The sequence below is a fragment of the Phyllobates terribilis genome, unplaced genomic scaffold (genome assembly GCF_046119375.1).
Source record: "Phyllobates terribilis strain yellow unplaced genomic scaffold, ASM4611937v1 Scaffold_39__1_contigs__length_11870865, whole genome shotgun sequence".
Classification (NCBI taxonomy): domain Eukaryota; kingdom Metazoa; phylum Chordata; class Amphibia; order Anura; family Dendrobatidae; genus Phyllobates; species Phyllobates terribilis.
In genome coordinates this window covers 910,773-932,564 of record NW_027362799.1, presented here as the reverse complement: position 1 = coordinate 932,564, position 21,792 = coordinate 910,773, and positions in this window count along the sequence as shown.

The following is a 21,792-nucleotide window of genomic DNA, read 5'->3' as shown; positions in this document are numbered from 1 at the left end:
TCAACTGTAACCTCCACCACTCTTCCAAGGGGCATTGATATTGTCTTTTTATTCGACTGCGACCTCCACCACTCTTCCAAGGGGCATTCATATTGTCTTCTTAATCCACTGCGACCTCCACCACTCTTCCAAGGGGCATTAAAATCGTCTTGTTAAGCTACTGTCACCTCCACTTCCCTTCCAAGGGGCATTAAAACCGTCAATTTAAACCACTCTGAACTCCACAGCTCTTCCAAGGGGCATTGATATTGTCTTTTTATTCCAATGTAACCTCCAGCACTTTTCCAAGGGGCATTGATATTGTCTTTTTATTCCACTGCAACTTCCACCTCTCTTTCAAGGGGCATTAAAACCATCTTGTTAAGCTACTGTGACCTCCACGTCTCTTTCACGGGGCATTGATATTGTCTTTTTATTCCACTGTAACCTCCACCACTCTTCCAAGGGGCATTGATATCGTCTTTTTATTCCACTGGAACCTTCACCACTCTTCCAAGTGGCATTGATATTGTCTTTTTAATCTACTGCGACCTCCATCACTCTTCCAAGAAGCATTAAAACCGTCTTGTTTAGCTACTGTGACCTCCACGTCTATTCCACGGTGCCTTAAAACCTTCTGGTTAAACCACACTGAACTCCACGGCTCTTCCAAGGGGCAATGATATTGTCTTTTTATTCCACTGTAACCTCCACCACTCTTCCAAGGGGTATTGATATTGTCTTTTTATTTTACTGCGACCTCCACCACTCTTCCAAGGATCATTAATATTGTCTTTTTATTCCACTGCGACCTCCACCACTCTTCCAAGGGTCATTGATATTGTCCTTTTATTCCACTGTAACCTCCACCACTCTTCCAAGGGGCATTGATATTGTCTTTTTATTCCACTGCGACCTCCGCATCTTTTCCAATAGGAATTGATATTGTTTTTTTAATCCACTGCGACCACCACCTCTTCCAAGTGGCATTAAAACAGTCTTGATATGCTACTGTGACCTCCTCGTCTCTACCAAGGGGCATTAAACGGTCTGGTTAAACCACTCTGTATTCCACAGCTCTTCCAAGAGGCATTGATATTGTCTCTGTTATCCACTGCGACCTCCACCCCTCTTCCAAGGGTCTTTGATATTGTCTTTTTATCCATTGCGACCTCCACCACTCTTTCAATGGGCATTAAAACCGTATTGTTATGCTACTGTGAACTCCACGTCCCTTCCACGGGGCATTGATATTGTCTTTTTATTCCATTGCGACCTCCACCACTCTTCCAAGGGCATTAAAACCGTCTTGTTAAGCTGCTGTGACCTCCAAGTCTCTAACAAGGGGCTTAAAAACCGTCTGGTTAAACCGCTCTGAGCTCCACAGCTCTTCCAAGAGGCATTGACAATGTCTTTTTATTCCATTGTAACCTTCTGCACTCTTCCAAGTGCATTGATGTTGTCTTTTTATTCCTGTGCGACGTCCATGACTCTTCCAAGGGGCATTAAAACCGTCTTGTTAAGCTACTGTGACCTTCAAGTTTCTTACACAGGGCATTGATATTGTCTTTTTATTCCACTGTAACCTCCACCACTCTTCCAAGGGGCATTGATATTGTCTTTTTATTCCACTGTGACCTCCACCTATCTTCCAAGGGGCATTGAAATTGTCTTTTTATTCCACTGCGACCTCCACCACTCTATTAAGGGGCATTCAAATTGTCTTTTTAATCCACTGCTACCTCCACCACTCTTCCAAAGGGCATTAAAAACGTCTTGTTAAGCTACTGTCACCTCCATGTCCCTTCCAAGGGGCATTAAAACCGTCAATTTAAACCACTCTGAACTCCACAGCTCTTACAAGGGGCATTGATATTGTCTTTTTATTCCACTGCAACTTCCACCTCTCTTCCAAGGGGCATTAAAAACATCTTGTTAAGCTACTGTGACCTCCACGTCTCTTTCACGGGGCATTGATATTGTCTTTTTATTCCACTGGGACCTTCACCACTCTTCCAAATGGCATTGATATTGTCTTTTTAATCCACTGCGACCTCCACCACTCTTCCAAGGGGCATTATAACCGTATTTGTTAAGCTACTGTGACCTCCACGTCTCTACCAAGGTGCATTAAAACCGTCAATTTAATCCACTCTGTACTCCACAGGTCTTGCAAGAGGCATTGATATTTTCCTTTTACTCCACTGTAAACTACAGCACTCTTTCAAGGGGCATTGATATTGTCTTTTTATTCCACTACGACTTCCACCACTCTCCCAAGGAAAATTTAAAACATCTTGTTTAGCTACTGTAACGTCCATTTCTATTCCAAGGGGCATTGATATTGTCTTTTTATTCCACTGTATCCTCCACCACTCTTCCAAGGGGTATTGATATTGTCTTTTTATTCCACTGCGACTTCCACCTCTCTTCTAAGGGGCATTGATATAGTCTTTTTAATCCACTGCGACCTCCACCACTCTTCCAAGAGGCATTAAAACAGTCTTGTTAAGCTACTGTGACCTCCACATCTCTTCCAAGGGGCATTAAAACCGTCTGGTTAAACCAATCTGAACTCCACAGCTCTACCAAGGGGCATTGATATTGTCTTTTTATTCCACTATAACCTCCACCATTCTTCCAAGGGGTATTGATATTGTCTTTTTAATGCACTGTGACCTCCACCACTCTTCCAAGGGGCATGAAAACCATCTGGTTAAACCACTCTGAACTCCATAGCTCTTTCAAGAGGCATTGATATTGTCTTTTTATTTCACTGTAACCTCCACCACTCTTTCAAAGGGCATTTATATTGTCTTTTTATTCCACTGCGACCTCCACCACTCTTCCAAGGGGCATTAAAACTGTCTTGTTAAGCTACTGTGACCTCCACGTGTTTTCCACGGGGCATTGATATTGTCTTTTTAACTACTGTGACCTCCACCACTTTTCCAAGGGCAATAAAACTGTCTTGTTAATCTACTGTGACATCCTCGTCTCTTCCAAGGGGCAATAAAACCATCTATTTAAACCACTCTGAACTCCACAGCTCTTCCAAGGTGCATTGGTATTTTTTTTTTTTTAACTCTAACCTCCACCACTCTTCCAAGGGGCATTGACATTGTCTTTTTATTCCACTGCGACTTCCATCATTCTTCCAAGGGGCATTGATATTGTCTTTTTATTCCACTGCCACCTCCACCACTCTTCCAAGGGGCATTGATATTGTCTTTTTAATCCACTGCGACCTCCACCACTTTTCCAAGGGGCATTTAAAGCGTCTTTTTAAGCTACTGTGACCTCCACGTCACTTCCAATGGGCATTAAAACCATTTGGTTAAACCACTCTGAACTCCACAGCTCTTCCAAGGGGCATTGGTATTGTCTTTTTATTCCACTCTAACCTCCACCACTCTTCCAATGGGCATTGAGATTGTCTTTTTATTCCACTGCGACCTCCACTATTCTTCCAAGGGGCATTAAAACTGTCTTGTTAAGCTACAGTAACCTCCACATCTCTTCCACGGGGCATTGATATTGTCTTTAACTTCCACTGTAACCTCCACCACTCTACCAAGGGGCATTGATATTGTATTTTTATTCAACTGCGACCTCCACCACTCTTCCAAAGGGCATTGATATTGTCTTTTATTCCACTGCGACCTCCACCACTCTTCCAAGGGGCATTAAAACCGTCTTGTTAAGCTACTGTGACCTCCACGTCCCTTCCACTGGGCATTGATATTGTCTTTTTATTCCACTGCGACCTCCACCACTCTTCTAAGGGGCATTGATATTGTCTTTTTAATCCACTGCGCCCTCCACCACTCTTCCAAGGGACATTGATATTGTCTTTTTATTCCACTGCGACCTTCACCCCTCTTCCAAGGAACATTGATATTGTCTTTTTATTCCACTGCGACCTCCACCACTGTTCTAAAGGGCATTAAAACCGTCTTGTTAAGCTACTGTGAACTCCATGTCTCTTCCACAGGGCATTGTTATTGTCTTTTTATTCCACTGCGACCCCCAACACTCTGCCAAGGGACATTAAAACCGTCTTGTTAAGCTACTGTGATGTCCACGTCTCTTCCACGGGGCATTGATATTGTCTTTTTATTCCACTGTAACCTCCACCACTCTTCCAAGGGGCAATGATATTTTCTTTTTATTCCACTGCGACCTCCACCACTCTTCCAAGGTTCATTGATATTGTCTTTTTATTCCACTGCGACCTCCAACACTCTGCCAAGGGACATTAAAACCGTCTTGTTAAGCTACTGTGATGTCCACGTCTCTTCCACGGGGAATTGATATTGTCTTTTTATTCCACTGTAACCTCCACCACTCTTCCAAGGGGCATTGATATTGTCTTTTTATTCCACTGTGACCTCCACCTATCTTCCAAGGGGCATGGATATTGTCTTTTTATTCCACTGCGACCTCCACCACTCTCCTAAGGGGCATTGATATTGTCTTTTAAATCCACAACGATCTCCACCACTCTTTCAAGGGGCATTAAAACTGTCTCGTTAAGCTACTGTGACCTCCTCGTCTCTTCCAAGGGGCATTAAAACCGTCTGGTTAAACACTCTGAACTCCACAGCTCTTACAAGAGGCATTGATATTGTCGTTTTATTCGACTGTAACATCCACCACTCTACTAAGCGGCATTGATATTGTCTTTTTATTCTACTGCGACCTCCACCTCTCTTCCAAGGGGCATTAAAACCGTCTTGTGAAGCTACTGTGACCTCCACGTCCCTTCCACAGGGCATTGATTTCCTCTTTTTATTCCACTGCTACCTCCACCACTCTTCCAAGGGGCATTGATATTGTCTTTTTAATCCTCTGCGACCTCCACCACTCTTCCAAGGGGCATTGATATTGTCTTTTTAATCCACGCTGACCTCCATGTCTCTTCCAAGGGGCATTAAAACCGTCAATTTAAACCACTCTGAACTCCACAGCTCTTCCAAGGAGCACTGGTATTGTCTTTTTATTCCACTCTAACCTCCACCACTCTTCCAAGGGGCATTGACATTGTCTATTTATTCCACTGCGACCTCCACCACTCTTCCAAGGGGCATAAAGACCATCTTGTTAAGCAACAGTGACCTCCACAACTCTTCCATGGGGCATTGATACTGTCTTTTTATTCCACTGTAACCTCCACCACTCTTCCAAGGGGCATTAATTTTGTCTTTTTATTCCACTGCGACCTCCACCACTCTTCCAAGGGGCATTAAAGCTGTCTTGTTAAGCTACTGTCACGTCCATGTCTATTCCACGGGGCATTGATATTGTCTTTTTATTCCACTGTATCTCCACCACTCTACCAAGTGGCAATGACATTGTCTTTTTATTATACTGCGACTTCCACCTCTCTTCTAAGGGGCATTGATATTGTCTTTTTAATCCACTGCGACCTCCACCACTCTACCAAGGGTCATTAAAACAGTCTTATTAAGCTACTGTGACCTCCTCGTCTCTTCCAAGGGGCATTAAAACGTCTGGTTAAACCACTCTGAACTCCACAGCTCTTCCAAGGGGCATTGATATTGTCTTTTTATTCCACTGTAACCTCCACCACTCTTCCAAGGGGCATTGATTTTGTCTTTTTATTCCACTGCGACCTCCACCACTCTTCCAATGGGCTTTGTTGTTGTCTTTTTAATCCACTGCGACCTCCTCCACTCTTCCAAGAGGCATTAAAACCATCTTGTTAAGCTACTGTGACCTCCACGTCTCTTCCACGGGGCACTGAAATTGTCGTTTTATTCCACTGTAACCTCCACCACTCGTCCAAGAGGCATTGATATTGTCTTTTTATTCCAATGCGACCTCCACCACTCTACCAAGGGGCATTGATAATGTCTTTTTATTCCACTGCGACCTCCACCACTCTTCCAAGGCTCATTGATATTGTCTTTTTATTCCACTGCGACCTGCACCACTCTTCCAAGGGGCATTCAAATTGTCTTTTTAATCCACTGCGACCTCCACCACTTTTCCAAAGGGCATTAAAACCGTCTTGTTAAGCTACTGTCACCCCCACATCCCTTCCAAGGGGCATTAAAACCGTCAATTTAAACCACTCTGAACTCCACAGCTCTTACAAGGGGCATTGATATTGTCTTTTTATTCCACTGCAACTTCCACCTCTCTTCCAAGGGGCATTAAAAAGCCTTGTTAAGCTACTGTGACCTCCACCTCTCTTTCACGGGGCATTGATATTGTCTTTTTATTCCACTGGGACCTTCACCACTCTTCCAAATGGCATTGATATTGTCTTTTTAATCCACTGCGACCTCCACCACTCTTCCAAGGGGCATTATAACCGTATTTGTTAAGCTACTGTGACCTCCACGTCTCTACCAAGGTGCATTAAAACCGTCAATTTAATCCACTCTGAACTCCACAGCTCTTGCAAGAGACATTGATATTTTCTTTTTACTCCACTGTAACCTACAGCACTCTTTCAAGGGGCATTGATATTGTCTCTTTATTCCACTACGACTTCAACCACTCTCCCAAGGAAAATTTAAAACATCTTGTTTAGCTACTGTAACGTCCATGTCTATTCCAAGGGGCACTGATATTGTCTTTTTATTCCACTGTATCCTCCACCACTCTTCCAAGGGGTATTGATATTTTCTTTTTATTCCACTGCGACTTCCACCTCTCTTCTAAGGGGCATTGATATAGTCTTTTTAATCCACTGCGACCTCCACCACTCTTCCAAGAGGCATTAAAACAGTCTTGTTAAGCTACTGTGACCTCCACATCTCTTCCAAGGGGCATTAAAACCGTCTGGTTAAACCAATCTGAACTCCACAGCTCTACCAAGGGGCATTGATATTGTCTTTTTATTCCACTATAACCTCCACCATTCTTCCATGGGGTATTGATATTGTCTTTTTAATGCACTGTGACCTCCACCACTCTTCCAAGGGGCATGAAAACCATCTGGTTAAACCACTCTGAACTCCATAGCTCTTTCAAGAGGCATTGATATTGTCTTTTTATTTCACTGTAACCTCCACCACTCTTTCAAAGGGCATTTATATTGTCTTTTTATTCCACTGCGACCTCCACCACTCTTCCAAGGGGCATTAAAACTATCTTATTTAGCTACTGTGACCTCCACGTCTCTTCCAAGGGGCAATAAAACCATCTATTTAAACCACTCTGAACTCCACAGCTCTTCCAAGGGGCATTGGTATTTTTTTTTTTTTTTAACTCTAACCTCCACCACTCTTCCAAGGGGCATTGACATTGTCTTTTTATTCCACTGCGACTTCCATCATTCTTCCAAGGGGCATTGATATTGTCTTTTTATTCCACTGCCATCTCCACCACCCTTACAAGGGGCATTGATATTGTCTTTTTAATCCACTGCGACCTCCACCACTTTTCCAAGGGGCATTTAAAGCCTCTTTTTAAGCTACTGTGACCTCCACGTCACTTCCAATGGGCATTAAAACCATTTGGTTAAACCACTCTGAACTCCACAGCTCTTCCAAGGGGCATTGGTATTGTCTTTTTATTCCACTCTAACCTCCACCACTCTTCCAATGGGCATTGACATTGTCTTTTTATTCCACTGCGACCTCCACGATTCTTCCAAGGGGCATTAAAACTGTCTTGTTAAGCTACAGTAACCTTCACATCTCATCCAGGGGGCATTGATATTGTCTTTAACTTCCACTGTAACCTCCACCACTCTACCAAGGGGCATTGATATTGTATTTTTATTCCACTGCGACCTCCACCACTCTTCCAAAGGGCATAGATATTGTCTTTTATTCCACTGCGACCTCCACCACTCTTCCAAGGGGCATTAAAACCGTCTTGTTAAGCTACTGTGACCTCCACGTCCCGTCCACGGGGCATTGATGTTGTCTTTTTATTCCACTGCGACCTCCACCACTCTTTCAAGGGGCATTGATATTGTCTTTTTAATCCACTGCGACCTCCACCACTCTTCCAAGGGACATTGATATTGTCTTTTTATTCTACTGCGACCTTCACCCCTCTTCCAAGGAACATTGATATTGTCTTTTTATTCCACTGCGACCTCCACTACTGTTCTAAGGGGCATTAAAACCGTCTTGTTAAGCTACTGTGACCTCCATGTCTCTTCCACAGGGCATTGTTATTGTCTTTTTATTCCACTGCGACCTCCAACACTCTGCCAAGGGACATTAAAACCGTCTTGTTAAGCTACTGTGATGTCCACGTCTCTTCCACGGTGCATTGATATTGTCTTTTTATTCCACTGTAACCTACACCACTATTCCAAGGGGCATAAAGACCATCTTGTTAAGCAACAGTGACCTCCACAACTCTTCCATGGGGCATTGATACTGTCTTTTTATTCCACTGTAACCTCCACCACTCTTCCAAGGGGCATTGATTTTGTCTTTTTATTCCACTGCGACCTCCACCACTCTTCCAAGGGGCATTAAAGCCGTCTTGTTAAGCTACTGTTACGTCCATGTCTATTCCACGGGGCATTGATATTGTCTTTTTATTCCACTGTATCTCCACCACTCTACCAAGTGGCAATGACATTGTCTTTTTATTCCACTGCGACTTCCACCTCTCTTCTAAGGGGCATTGATATTGTCTTTTTAATCCACTGCGACCTCCACCACTCTACCAAGGGTCATTAAAACAGTCTTATTAAGCTACTGTGACCTCCTCGTCTCTTCCAAGGGGCATTAAAACGTCTGGTTAAACCACTCTGAACTCCACAGCTCTTCCAAGGGGCATTGCTATTGTCTTTTTATTCCACTGTAACCTCCACCACTCTTCCAAGGGGCATTGATTTTGTCTTTTTATTCCACTGCGACCTCCACCACTCTTCCAATGGGCTTTGTTGTTGTCTTTTTAATCCACTGCAACCTCCACCACTCTTCCAAGGGGAATTAAAACCGTCTTGTTAAGCTACTGTGTCCTCCTCGTCCCTTCCACGGGGCATTGATATTGTCGTTTTATTCTACTGCGACCTCCACCGCTCTTCCAAGGGGCATTGATATTGTCTTTTTAATCCACTGCGAACTCCACCACTCTTCCAAGGGGCATTAAAACCGTATTGTTATGCTACTGCGACGTCGACTTCTCTTCCAAGGGGCATTAACATCATCTGGTTAAACCACTCTGAACTCCACAGCTCTTCCAAGGGGCATTTGTATTGTCTTTTTATTCCACTCTAACCTCCACCACTCTTCCAAGGGGCATTGACATTGTCTTTTTATTCCACTGCGACCTCCTCCACTCTTCCAAGAGGCATTAAAACCATCTTGGTAAGCTACTGTGACCTCCACGTCTCTTCCACGGGGCACTGAAATTGTCGTTTTATTCCACTGTAACCTCCACCACTCGTCCAAGAGGCATTGATATTGTCTTTTTATTCCAATGCGACCTCCACCACTCTACCAAGGGGCATTGATAATGTCTTTTTATTCCACTGCGACCTCCACCACTCTTCCAAGGCTCATTGATATTGTCTTTTTATTCCACTGCGACCTCCATCACTCTTCCAAGGGGCATTCAAATTGTCTTTTTAATCCACTGCGACCTCCACCACTTTTCCAAAGGGCATTAAAACCGTCTTGTTAAGCTACTGTCACCCCCACATCCCTTCCAAGGGGCATTAAAACCGTCAATTTAAACCACTCTGAACTCCACAGCTTTTACAAGGGGCATTGATATTGTCTTTTTATTCCACTGCAACTTCCACCTCTCTTCCAAGGGGCATTAAAAAGCCTTGTTAAGCTACTGTGACCTCCACGTCTCTTTCACGGGGCATTGATATTGTCTTTTTATTCCACTGGGACCTTCACCACTCTTCCAAATGGCATTGATATTGTCTTTTTAATCCACTGCGACCTCCACCACTCTTCCAAGGGGCATTATAACCGTATTTGTTAAGCTACTGTGACCTCCACGTCTCTACCAAGGTGCATTAAAACTGTCAATTTAATCCACTCTGAACTCCACAGCTCTTGCAAGAGACTTTGATATTTTCTTTTTACTCCACTGTAACCTACAGCACTCTTTCAAGGGGCATTGATATTGTCTCTTTATTCCACTACGACTTCCACCACTCTCCCAAGGAAAATTTAAAACATCTTGTTTAGCTACTGTAATGTCCATGTCTATTCCAAGGGGCATTGATATTGTCTTTTTATTCCACTGTATCCTCCACCACTCTTCCAAGGGGTATTGATATTGTCTTTTTATTCCACTGCGACTTCCACCTCTCTTCTAAGGGGCATTGATATAGTCTTTTTAATCCACTGCGACCTCCACCACTCTTCCAAGAGGCATTAAAACAGTCTTGTTAAGCTACTGTGACCTCCACATCTCTTCCAAGGGGCATTAAAACCGTCTGGTTAAACCAATCTGAACTCCACAGCTCTACCAAGGGGCATTGATATTGTCTTTTTACTCCACTATAACCTCCACCATTCTTCCAAGGGGTATTGATATTGTCTTTTTAATGCACTGTGACCTCCACCACTCTTCCAAGGGGCATGAAAACCATCTGGTTAAACCACTCTGAACTCCATAGCTCTTTCAAGAGGCATTGATATTGTCTTTTTATTTCACTGTAACCTCCACCACTCTTTCAAAGGGCATTCATATTGTCTTTTTATTCCACTTCGACCTCCACCACTCTTCCAAGGGGCATTAAAACTATCTTATTTAGCTACTGTGACCTCCACGTCTCTTCCAAGGGGCAATAAAACCATCTATTTAAACCACTCTGAACTCCACAGCTCTTCCAAGGTGCATTGGTATTTTTTTTTTTTTTAACTCTAACCTCCACCACTCTTCCAAGGGGCATTGACATTGTCTTTTTATTCCACTGCGACTTCCATCATTCTTCCAAGGGGCATTGATATTGTCTTTTTATTCCACTGCCATCTCCACCACCCTTCCAAGGGGCATTGATATTGTCTTTTTAATCCACTGCGACCTCCACCACTTTTCCAAGGGGCATTTAAAGCGTCTTTTTAAGCTACTGTGACCTCCACGTCACTTCCAATGGGCATTAAAACCATTTGGTTAAACCACTCTGAACTCCACAGCTCTTCCAAGGGGCATTGGTATTGTCTTTTTATTCCACTCTAACCTCCACCACTCTTCCAATGGGCATTGACATTGTCTTTTTATTCCACTGCGACCTCCACTATTCTTCCAAGGGACATTAAAACTGTCTTGTTAAGCTACAGTAACCTCCACATCTCTTCCAGAGGGCATTGATATTGTCTTTAACTTCCACTGTAACCTCCACCACTCTACCAAGGGGCATTGATATTGTATTTTTATTCCACTGCGACCTCCACCACTCTTCCAAAGGGCATTGATATTGTCTTTTATTCCACTGCGACCTCCACCACTCTTCCAAGGGGCATTAAAACCGTCTTGTTAAGCTACTGTGACCTCCACGTCCCTTCCACGGGGCATTGATGTTGTCTTTTTATTCCACTGCGACCTCCACCACTCTTTCAAGGGGCATTGATATTGTCTTTTTAATCCACTGCGACCTCCACCACTCTTCCAAGGGACATTGATATTGTCTTTTTATTCCACTGCGACCTTCACCCCTCTTCCAAGGAACATTGATATTGTCTTTTTATTCCACTGCGACCTCCACTACTGTTCTAAGGGGCATTAAAACCATCTTGTTAAGCTACTGTGACCTCCATGTCTCTTCCACAGGGCATTGTTATTGTCTTTTTATTCCACTGCGACCTCCAACACTCTGCCAAGGGACATTAAAACCGTCTTGTTAAGCTACTGTGATGTCCACGTCTCTTCCACGGTGCATTGATATTGTCTTTTTATTCCACTGTAACCTCCACCACTCTTCCAAGGGGCAATGATATTTTCTTTTTATTCCACTGCGACCTCCACCACTCTTCCAAGGTTCATTGATATTGTCTTTTTAATCCACTGCGGCCTCCATCACTCTTCCAAGGTGCATTAAAACCGTCTTGTTAAGCTACTGTGACCTCGACGTCTCTTCCAAGGGGCACTAAAACCGTTTGGTTAAACCACTCTGTACTCCATGTAACGGGTCCGGGAGGCGGAACCTCTGAGCTACTATACAAGGGGGCGGCCCTTGTAAGGGAGCGGGCGGCAGTCTCTGGGTGAACGGACAGGGAGTTACGGCAAGTGATCAGGGCAGTCTCTGGGTAAGGGGTAGGTACGACCTGTGATGGCAGAGCCTCCGGGTAGGCTAGCAGGCAGATGGTAGATGTGTGCTCCCAGGTGAGCAAGCGAGAGTCTCTGGAATAGCAGATGGTCACGGCACGTGACGGCGGAGCCTCCGGGCTGGCAGGCAGGCAGGTAACGGAGAAGCGCTCCCAGGTGAGCGGGCAAGAGTCTCTGGAATAGCTGGTGGTCACCGCACGTGACAACGGGACCTCCGGGCTGGCAAGCAGGCAGGTAACGGAGATGCGCTCCCAGGTGAGCGGGCAAGAGTCTCTGAGATAGCTGGTGGTCACAGCACGTGACAACGGAGCCTCCGAGCTGGCAAGCAGGCAGGTAACGGAGAAGCGCTCCCAGGTGAGCGGGCAAGCTGGTCCATAGACAGACTGACCGGAGTAGTAAGGCAGACCGTCGGACCTCAGGCAAGCAGGCAGGTAGCTGGTATGCGCTCCCAGGTGAGCGGGCAGGCTGGTCCTTAGACAGACTGACAGGAGTAGTGAAGCAGACCGTCGGACCTCAGACTGGCAGACAGGTAACAAGTATTCAGGCAGGAATCAGGCAGGTAACTGGCAAGTAACTGGCAGGTAACTGGCAGGTAACTGGCAACGGGACCTGAGGGCTGAAGCACAGGTGAGACACAGGTGCAAACAACATTGCTCGGGCACCTCCATTTTGGAGGAGGTGCCTTATATATGATGAGGTCCTCCGGCCATTGGCCGGGGACACTTTAGGGCGGCGCGCGCGGCCCCTTTAAGAGGAGGGGAGCGCGCGCGCGCGCGCCCTAAGCACAGGGGCCGGGAAGGAGCGTGCGCTGAGAGCAGAGCAGGAGGAGGACGCCGGGACGGAGCGCGCGCTGACAGCAGAGCGGGGAGAGGACGCCGGGCACGGAGCAGAGCGGTGAGGGGAGCAGCGTCCCTGCCTAGCAGAGGGCAGGGACGCCAGCGCTACAGTACCCCCACCTTTAGGCCCCCCCTTTTTTAGGCCAGACAGAAATTTAGCTAGGATGAGAGGGGCATGGATGTTCTCCCGGGGCTCCCACGTTCTCTCCTCAGGACCAAACCCCTTCCAATCTACCAGGAAAAAGGTCTTTCCTCTTACCCTTTTGGTGGCAAGAATGTTCTCTACCTCAAACTCGTCCTTAGCAGAAACCGGAGCAGGAGGCGTACCTGTAGACTTGGAAAAAGAGTTAAGCACCACAGGTTTGAGGAGAGATACATGGAAGGAGTTAGGGATCCGTAAGTTGGCCGGGAGTTTCAATTTATAGGCCACCGGGTTGATCTGACTGATGACCTCCAGTGGGCCGATGAACCGAGGCCCTAACTTATAGGAAGGGATCTTGAGCCGGACATATTTGGACGAGAGCCAGACTTTATCCCCAGGGCGGAATTGAGGAGGGTCCAGACGTTTTTTGTCAGCGTGTCTTTTCATACGCTCGGATAACAGAAGGAGTGCGGACCGGGTACTCTCCCATATGGAGGAAAATTTGTTAACAAGAGACTCCGCAGCCGGATTGTCCACCGAGGTGGAGACGGGAAACGGGATCCGAGGATGCTGACCGAAGACTACAAAAAACGGGGATTTGGAGGAAGACTCGCTCTCGTGATTGTTGTACGAGAATTCGGCCCATGGCAGGAGATCCACCCAGTCAGAATGGTGGGCATTAACGAAGTGCCGGAGGTAACTGGTCAGGTTCTGATTGATCCGCTCCACTTGACCATTAGACTGCGGGTGGTAAGCGGAGGAGAAGTCCAGGGTGACGTCCAGCAATTTACAAGTGGCTCTCCAGAAACGGGAAGTGAACTGTACTCCTCGATCCGACACGATGTGACGGGGCAGGCCATGAAGACGGAAGATGTGGCGGATAAAGTCTTTAGCCAGCTCGGGTGCAGACGGAAGACCTGGCAGTGGAATGAAGTGAGCCATCTTGGAAAAGCGGTCAGCGACCACCCAAATGACCGTACAACCGGCAGAGACGGGCAGATCAGTTATGAAGTCCATCGCTATATGCTGCCAGGGGGCAGCAGGTACTGGCAGAGGTAGGAGGCGGCCGGCCGGCAGGTGTCTCGGAACTTTGTTGCGGGCGCAGGACACACAGGCAGAAACAAAGTCTATTACATCCTTGTGCAGGTTAGGCCACCAGTAGTGCCGGGTAATAAGCTGGAGGGTCTTTTTCTGACCGGCGTGGCCAGCTAGTTTAGACGAATGGCCCCAGTGTAGGATCTTCTCCCGATCAGGTACTGGTACGAACGTCTTACCGGGAGGGAGACGATTTAGACTCACGGGAGCCACCTGCATCACTCTGGCGGGATCGATGATGTGTTTCGGATCCTCCTCGAGATCAGACACCAGAAAGGATCGAGACAAGGCGTCCGCCTTGACGTTTTTGTCAGCCGGGCGAAAATGAAGGACAAAATCAAAACGAGCAAAAAACAAGGACCACCGGGCTTGGCGCGGGTTAAGTCTCTGGGCATGCTGGAGGTAAGCCAAGTTCTTGTGGTCAGTGTAAATTATTACCGGGTGAAGAGCCCCCTCGAGCAGGTAACGCCACTCCTCCAATGCCAGTTTGATGGCCAATAACTCTCGGTCTCCTATGGAATAGTTGCGCTCAGAAGAGGAGAAGAGTTTTGAGAAGAAGCCACAAGTTACCGTCCTCCCGGAAGATGATTTTTGAGTAAGTACCGCTCCGGCTCCAGAGGAGGAGGCGTCAACTTCCAGGAAGAACTGCTTGTTGCCATCTGGGCGATGCAGCACCGGGGCGGAAGAGAAGGCCTGTTTAAGGGAAAGAAAGGCCTCCTCTGCTTCGGGTGGCCAATCTTTGGGATTAGTACCTTTACGGGTGAGCGCAGAAATTGGGGCCGTCCGGGAAGAGAAGTGTGGTATGAAGAGGCGGTAGTAGTTGGCGAAGCCCAGGAATCGCTGAATGGCCTTCAACCCCTCCGGTCGGGGCCATTTCTCGATGGCAGACAGTTTCTCAGGATCCATTTGTAGGCCGGTCTGAGAGATAATGTAGCCCAGAAACGGAAGCGAGGTCTGCTCAAAGAGGCACTTCTCAAATTTAGCGTAGAGATGGTTTTGCCTGAGCCTGAGCAGGACCTGACGAACGTCCCTCCGGTGAGTCTGGAGATCCGGAGAGAAGACCAAGATGTCGTCCAGGTACACCACTACGCAGGAGTAGAGAAGGTCCCGGAAGATGTCATTGACCAACTCTTGAAAGACGGCAGGAGCGTTACAGAGACCAAAGGGCATTACCAGGTATTCATAGTGGCCGTCCCGGGTGTTGAATGCCGTCTTCCATTCATCCCCCTGACGAATACGAACCAGGTTGTACGCCCCACGAAGGTCCAGTTTGGTGAAGATCCTAGCCCCCCTCAGACGATCAAATAATTCTGGAATGAGCGGAAGGGGGTACTTATTCTTCACCGTGATCAGGTTTAGGCCTCTATAGTCTATACAGGGACGGAGAGAGCCGTCCTTCTTTTTGACGAAAAAGAAGCCTGCTCCCGCCGGGGAGGTAGATTTCCGGATGAATCCTCTGGCCAGATTCTCCTCAATATATTCGGACATAGACCGGGTCTCAGCAGCGGATAAAGGATAGATACGCCCACGGGGAGGAGTAGTACCGGGTAGCAGATCGATGGGACAGTCATATGGTCTATGTGGTGGTAATGTCTCTGCCTCCTTTTTATTAAAGACATCTGCATAAGACCAATAAGGAATCGGAAGTCCAGGTAGATTAGCTGGGGTAGGAGAGGGACGGACGGGATGGACGGGAACCAGGCAGGTTTTATGACAGTCTTGTCCCCAGCGAAGGACCTCTCCGGTTTGCCAGTCTAGCACGGGTGCATGTCTCTGGAGCCAGGGCAGACCTAGCAAGAGGGCGTGAGAGAGTCCAGGCAGAACATGAAAGGAGATACTTTCAGAATGCAGCATTCCCACCTGCAGGGTAATGGATTCGGTGATGAGTTGAATGGGGCGAGGTAAGAGGCCCCCATCCACGGCAGCGACAGACAAGGGTACAGCCAGAGGTTTGGTGGGGATGCGGTATTTCTCAACCAGGGACTGTGAAATAAGGTTCCCGGCTGCTCCAGAGTCAAGTTGGGCTAGTTCGAAATAACGGTTCTCCCCGTAGATGATCGAAACTGACAACAGCAGGGATGGAGAGGATTTATTCTTGTCTGGGTGGACCTCTCTGAGCGAACCTAGACACAGGCGTTTCCCGACCTCTCCGGGCAGACACGGATCCGGTGCTCCTTACTGCCACAGTAGAAGCAGCTCCCCTCGGCACGGCGTGAGTCTTGACGGGTTTTGACCATCTTGGTCTGGTCGACCTGCATAGGCTCAGGAGAGTGTACCTGGGGAGGGACGGAGGGAATGACGGGTTTCTGGAAAGTAGGAGCTAAACGTGGAATCCTCCTCTCACGGGTGACCTCTTTGGCACGCTCCTGGAACCGTAGGTCAATCCGGGTGGCAAGGGTTATTAGATCATCGAGAGAGGTAGGAATGTCCCGACCAGCAAGTTCATCTTTAATACGACCGGACAGACCCTCCCAGAAGACGGATACCAAAGCGTCATTATCCCAGGCCAGCTCCGAGGCAAGGGTGCGGAACCGTATGGCATATTGACCCACGGTGAGACCCTCCTGACGGAGGCGTAGCAGAGAGGATGCGGATGAGGTCTTCCGTCCGGGTTCGTCGAAGACTTTCCGGAAAGCCGAGAGAAAAGCAGGCAAGTTGGACACCAGGGGGTCTCCTCTCTCCCATAGAGGATTTAGCCAGGCCAGGGCCTCCCCGGTGAGATGGGACATGATAAAGGCAATTTTGGCCCGGTCGGAATTAAACTGATGGGACAAAAGTTCAAAGTGCAGGGTGCACTGATTAATGAAGCCCCGAGCCTGAGCGGAGTCGCCTCCGAAGCGAGGAGGTGCAGACAGCCGGGAGCCGGGATAGGTAACCACGGTATTAGTGGGTAGCGGAGCTGCCGGGTTGCGAGTCATGGTACTGGCGGTGGTTGCAGGTGGTGCAGTCAGAGTGTCCAGGCGAGTATTGACATTCCGCAGGTGACCCAGGATGGACTCCTGTTGGGACCTTTGACGGGACAGTTCATGACACAGGTCCGTGAGCGAGGGAGCTTGGGTGCCACCGGGTTCCATGGCCCGAGCAAACTGTAACGGGTCCGGGAGGCGGAACCTCTGAGCTACTATACAAGGGGGCGGCCCTTGTAAGGGAGCGGGCGGCAGTCTCTGGGTGAACGGACAGGGAGTTACGGCAAGTGATCAGGGCAGTCTCTGGGTAAGGGGTAGGTACGACCTGTGATGGCAGAGCCTCCGGGTAGGCTAGCAGGCAGATGGTAGATGTGTGCTCCCAGGTGAGCAAGCGAGAGTCTCTGGAATAGCAGATGGTCACGGCACGTGACGGCGGAGCCTCCGGGCTGGCAGGCAGGCAGGTAACGGAGAAGCGCTCCCAGGTGAGCGGGCAAGAGTCTCTGGAATAGCTGGTGGTCACCGCACGTGACAACGGGACCTCCGGGCTGGCAAGCAGGCAGGTAACGGAGATGCGCTCCCAGGTGAGCGGGCAAGAGTCTCTGAGATAGCTGGTGGTCACAGCACGTGACAACGGAGCCTCCGAGCTGGCAAGCAGGCAGGTAACGGAGAAGCGCTCCCAGGTGAGCGGGCAAGCTGGTCCATAGACAGACTGACCGGAGTAGTAAGGCAGACCGTCGGACCTCAGGCAAGCAGGCAGGTAGCTGGTATGCGCTCCCAGGTGAGCGGGCAGGCTGGTCCTTAGACAGACTGACAGGAGTAGTGAAGCAGACCGTCGGACCTCAGACTGGCAGACAGGTAACAAGTATTCAGGCAGGAATCAGGCAGGTAACTGGCAAGTAACTGGCAGGTAACTGGCAGGTAACTGGCAACGGGACCTGAGGGCTGAAGCACAGGTGAGACACAGGTGCAAACAACATTGCTCGGGCACCTCCATTTTGGAGGAGGTGCCTTATATATGATGAGGTCCTCCGGCCATTGGCCGGGGACACTTTAGGGCGGCGCGCGCGGCCCCTTTAAGAGGAGGGGAGCGCGCGCGCCCTAAGCACAGGGGCCGGGAAGGAGCGCGCGCTGAGAGCAGAGCAGGAGGAGGACGCCGGGACGGAGCGCGCGCTGACAGCAGAGCGGGGAGAGGACGCCGGGCACGGAGCAGAGCGGTGAGGGGAGCAGCGTCCCTGCCTAGCAGAGGGCAGGGACGCCAGCGCTACACTCCACAGCTCTTCCAAGGGGCATTGATATTGTCTTTTTATTTCACTGTAACTTCCACCACTCTTTCAAGGGGCATTGATATTGTATTTTTATTCCACTGTGACATCCACCACTCTTCCATGGAGCATTAAATCCGTCTTGCTAAGCTACTGTGACCTCGACGTCTCTTCCAAGGGGCACTAAAACCGTCTGGTTAAACCACTCTGAGCTCCACAGCTCTTCCACGGGGCATTGACAATGTCTTTTTATTCCATTGTAACCTTCTGCACTCTTCCAAGTGCATTGATATTGTCTTTTTATTCCTCTGTGACGCCCACGACTCTTCCAAGGGGCATTAAAACCGTCTTGTTAAGCTACTGTGACCTCCAAGTTTCTTACACAGGGCATTGATATTGTCTTTTTATTCCACTGTAACTTCGATCACTCTTCCAAGAAGCATTGAAACCGTCTTGTTAAGCTACTGTGACCTCCACGTCTATTCCACGGTGCGTTAAAACTTTCTGGTTAAACCACTGTGAACTCCACAGTTCTTCCAAGGGGCACTGATATTGTCTTTTTATTCAACTGTAGCCTCCACCACTCTTCCAAGGGGCATTGATATTGTCTTTTTTTTTTCACTGCGACCTCCACCACTCTTCCAAGGGGATTTGATAGTCTTTTTAATCCACTGCGAACTCCATCACTCTTCCAAGTGGCATTAAAACCGTATTCTTAAGATACTGTGACCTCCTCGTCCCTTCCACATGGCATTGATATTGTCTTTTTATTCCACTGCGACATCCACCACTCTTCCAAGGGGCATTAATTTTGTCTTTTTAATCCACTGCGACCTCCACCACTATTCCAAGGGACATTGATATTGTCTTTTTATTCCACTGCGACCTTCACCACTCTTCCAAGGAACATTGATATTGTCTATTTCTTCCACTGTAACCTCCACCACTCTTCTAAGGGGCAATGATATTTTCTTTTTATTCCACTGCGACCTCCACCACTCTTCCAAGGGGCATCCATAATGTCTTTTTAATCCACTGCAACCTCCACGACTCTTCCAAGGGGCATAAAAACTGTCTTGTTAAGCTACTGTGACCTCCACGTCTCTTCCAAGGGGCATTAAAACCGTCAATTTAAACCACTCTGAACTCCACAGCTCTTGCAAGAGGCTTTGACATTGTCTTTTTATTCCACTGTAACCTCCACCTCTCTTTCAAGGGGCATTGATTTTGTCTTTTTAATCAACTGCGACCTCCTTCTCTCTTCCAAGAAGCATTAAAACCGTCTTGTTTAGCTACTGTGACCTCCACGTCTATTCCACGGTGCCTTAAAACCTTCTGGTTAAACCACTGTGAACTCCACAGCTCTTCCAAGGGGCATTGATATGGTCTTTTTTTTTCACTCTAACCTCCACCACTCTTCCAAGGGGCATTGATATTGTCTTTTTATTTTACTGCGCCCTCCACCACTCTTCCAAGTGGCATTAATATTGTCTATTAATTCCACTGCGACCTCCACCACTCTTCCAAGGGGCATTGATATTGTCTTTTTATTTAATTGGAACCTACACCACTCTTCCAAGGTTCATTGATATTGTCTTTTTAATCCACTGCGGCCTCCATCACTCTTCCAAGGTGCATTAAAACCGTCTTGTTAAGCTACTGTGACCTCGACGTCTCTTCCAAGGGGCACTAAAACCGTTTGGTTAAACCACTCTGTACTCCACAGCTCTTCAAAGGGGCATTGATATTGTCTTTTTATTTCACTGTAACTTCCACCACTTTTTCAAGGGGCATTGATATTGTATTTTTATTCCACTGTGACATCCACCACTCTTCCATGGAGCATTAAAACCGTCTTGTTAAGCTACTGTGACCTCGACGTCTCTTCCAAGGGGCACTAAAACCGTCTGGTTAAACCACTCTGAGCTCCACAGCTCTTCCACGGGGCATTGACAATGTCTTTTTATTCCATTGTAACCTTCTGCAGTCTTCCAAGTGCATTGATATTGTCTTTTTATTCCTCTGTGACGCCCACGACTCTTCCAAGGGGCATTAAAACCGTCTTGTTAAGCTACTGTGACCTCCAAGTTTCTTACACAGGGCATTGATATTGTCTTTTTATTCCACTGTAACTTCGATCACTCTTCCAAGAAGCATTGAAACCGTCTTGTTAAGCTACTGTGACCTCCACGTCTATTCCACGGTGCATTAAAACTTTCTGGTTAAACCACTGTGAACTCCACAGCTCTTCCAAGGGGCACTGATATTGTCTTTTTATTCAACTGTAGCCTCCACCACTCTTCCAAGGGGCATTGATATTGTCTTTTTTTTTTCACTGCGACCTCCACCACTCTTCCAAGGGGATTTGATAGTTTTTTTAATCCACTGCGACCTCCACCACTCTTCCAAGTGGCATTAAAACCGTATTCTTAAGCTACTGTGACCTCCTCGTCCCTTCCACATGGCATTGATATTGTCTTTTTATTCCACTGCGACCTCCACCACTCTTCCAAGGGACATTGATATTGTCTTTTTATTCCACTGCGACCTTCACCACTCTTCCAAGGAACATTGATATTGTCTATTTCTTCCACTGTAACCTCCACCACTCTTCTAAGGGGCAATGATATTTTCTTTTTATTCCCCTGCGACCTCCACCACTCTTCCAAGGGGCATCGATAATGTCTTTTTCATCCACTGCGACCTCCACCATTCTTCCAAGTGGCATAAAAACTGTCTTGTTAAGCTACTGTGAACTCCACGTCTCTTCCAAGGGGCATTAAAACCGTCAATTTAAACCACTCTGAACTCCACAGCTCTTGCAAGAGGCATTGATATTGTCTTTTTATTCCACTGTAACCTCCACCACTCTTTCAAGGGGCATTGATTTTGTCTTTTTAATCAATTGCGACCTCCATCTCTCTTCCAAGAAGCATTAAAACCGTCTTATTTAGCTACTGTGACCTCCATGTCTATTCCACGGTGCCTTAAAACCTTCTGGTTAAACCACTGTGAACTCCACAGCTTTTCCAAGGAGCATTAATATTGTCTTTTTTTTCCACTCTAACCTCCACCACTCTTCCAAGGGGAATTGATATTGTCTTTTTATTTTACTGCGCCCTCCACCACTCTTCCAAGTGGCATTAATATTGTCTTTTAATTCCACTGCGACCTCCACCACTCTTCCAAGGGGCATTGATATTGTCTTTTTATTTAATTGGAACCTCCACCACTCTTCCAAGGGGCATTGATATTGTCCTTTTATTCCACTGTAACCTCCACCATTCTTCCAAGGGACATTGATATTGTCTTTTTATTCCACTGTAACCTCCACCACTCTT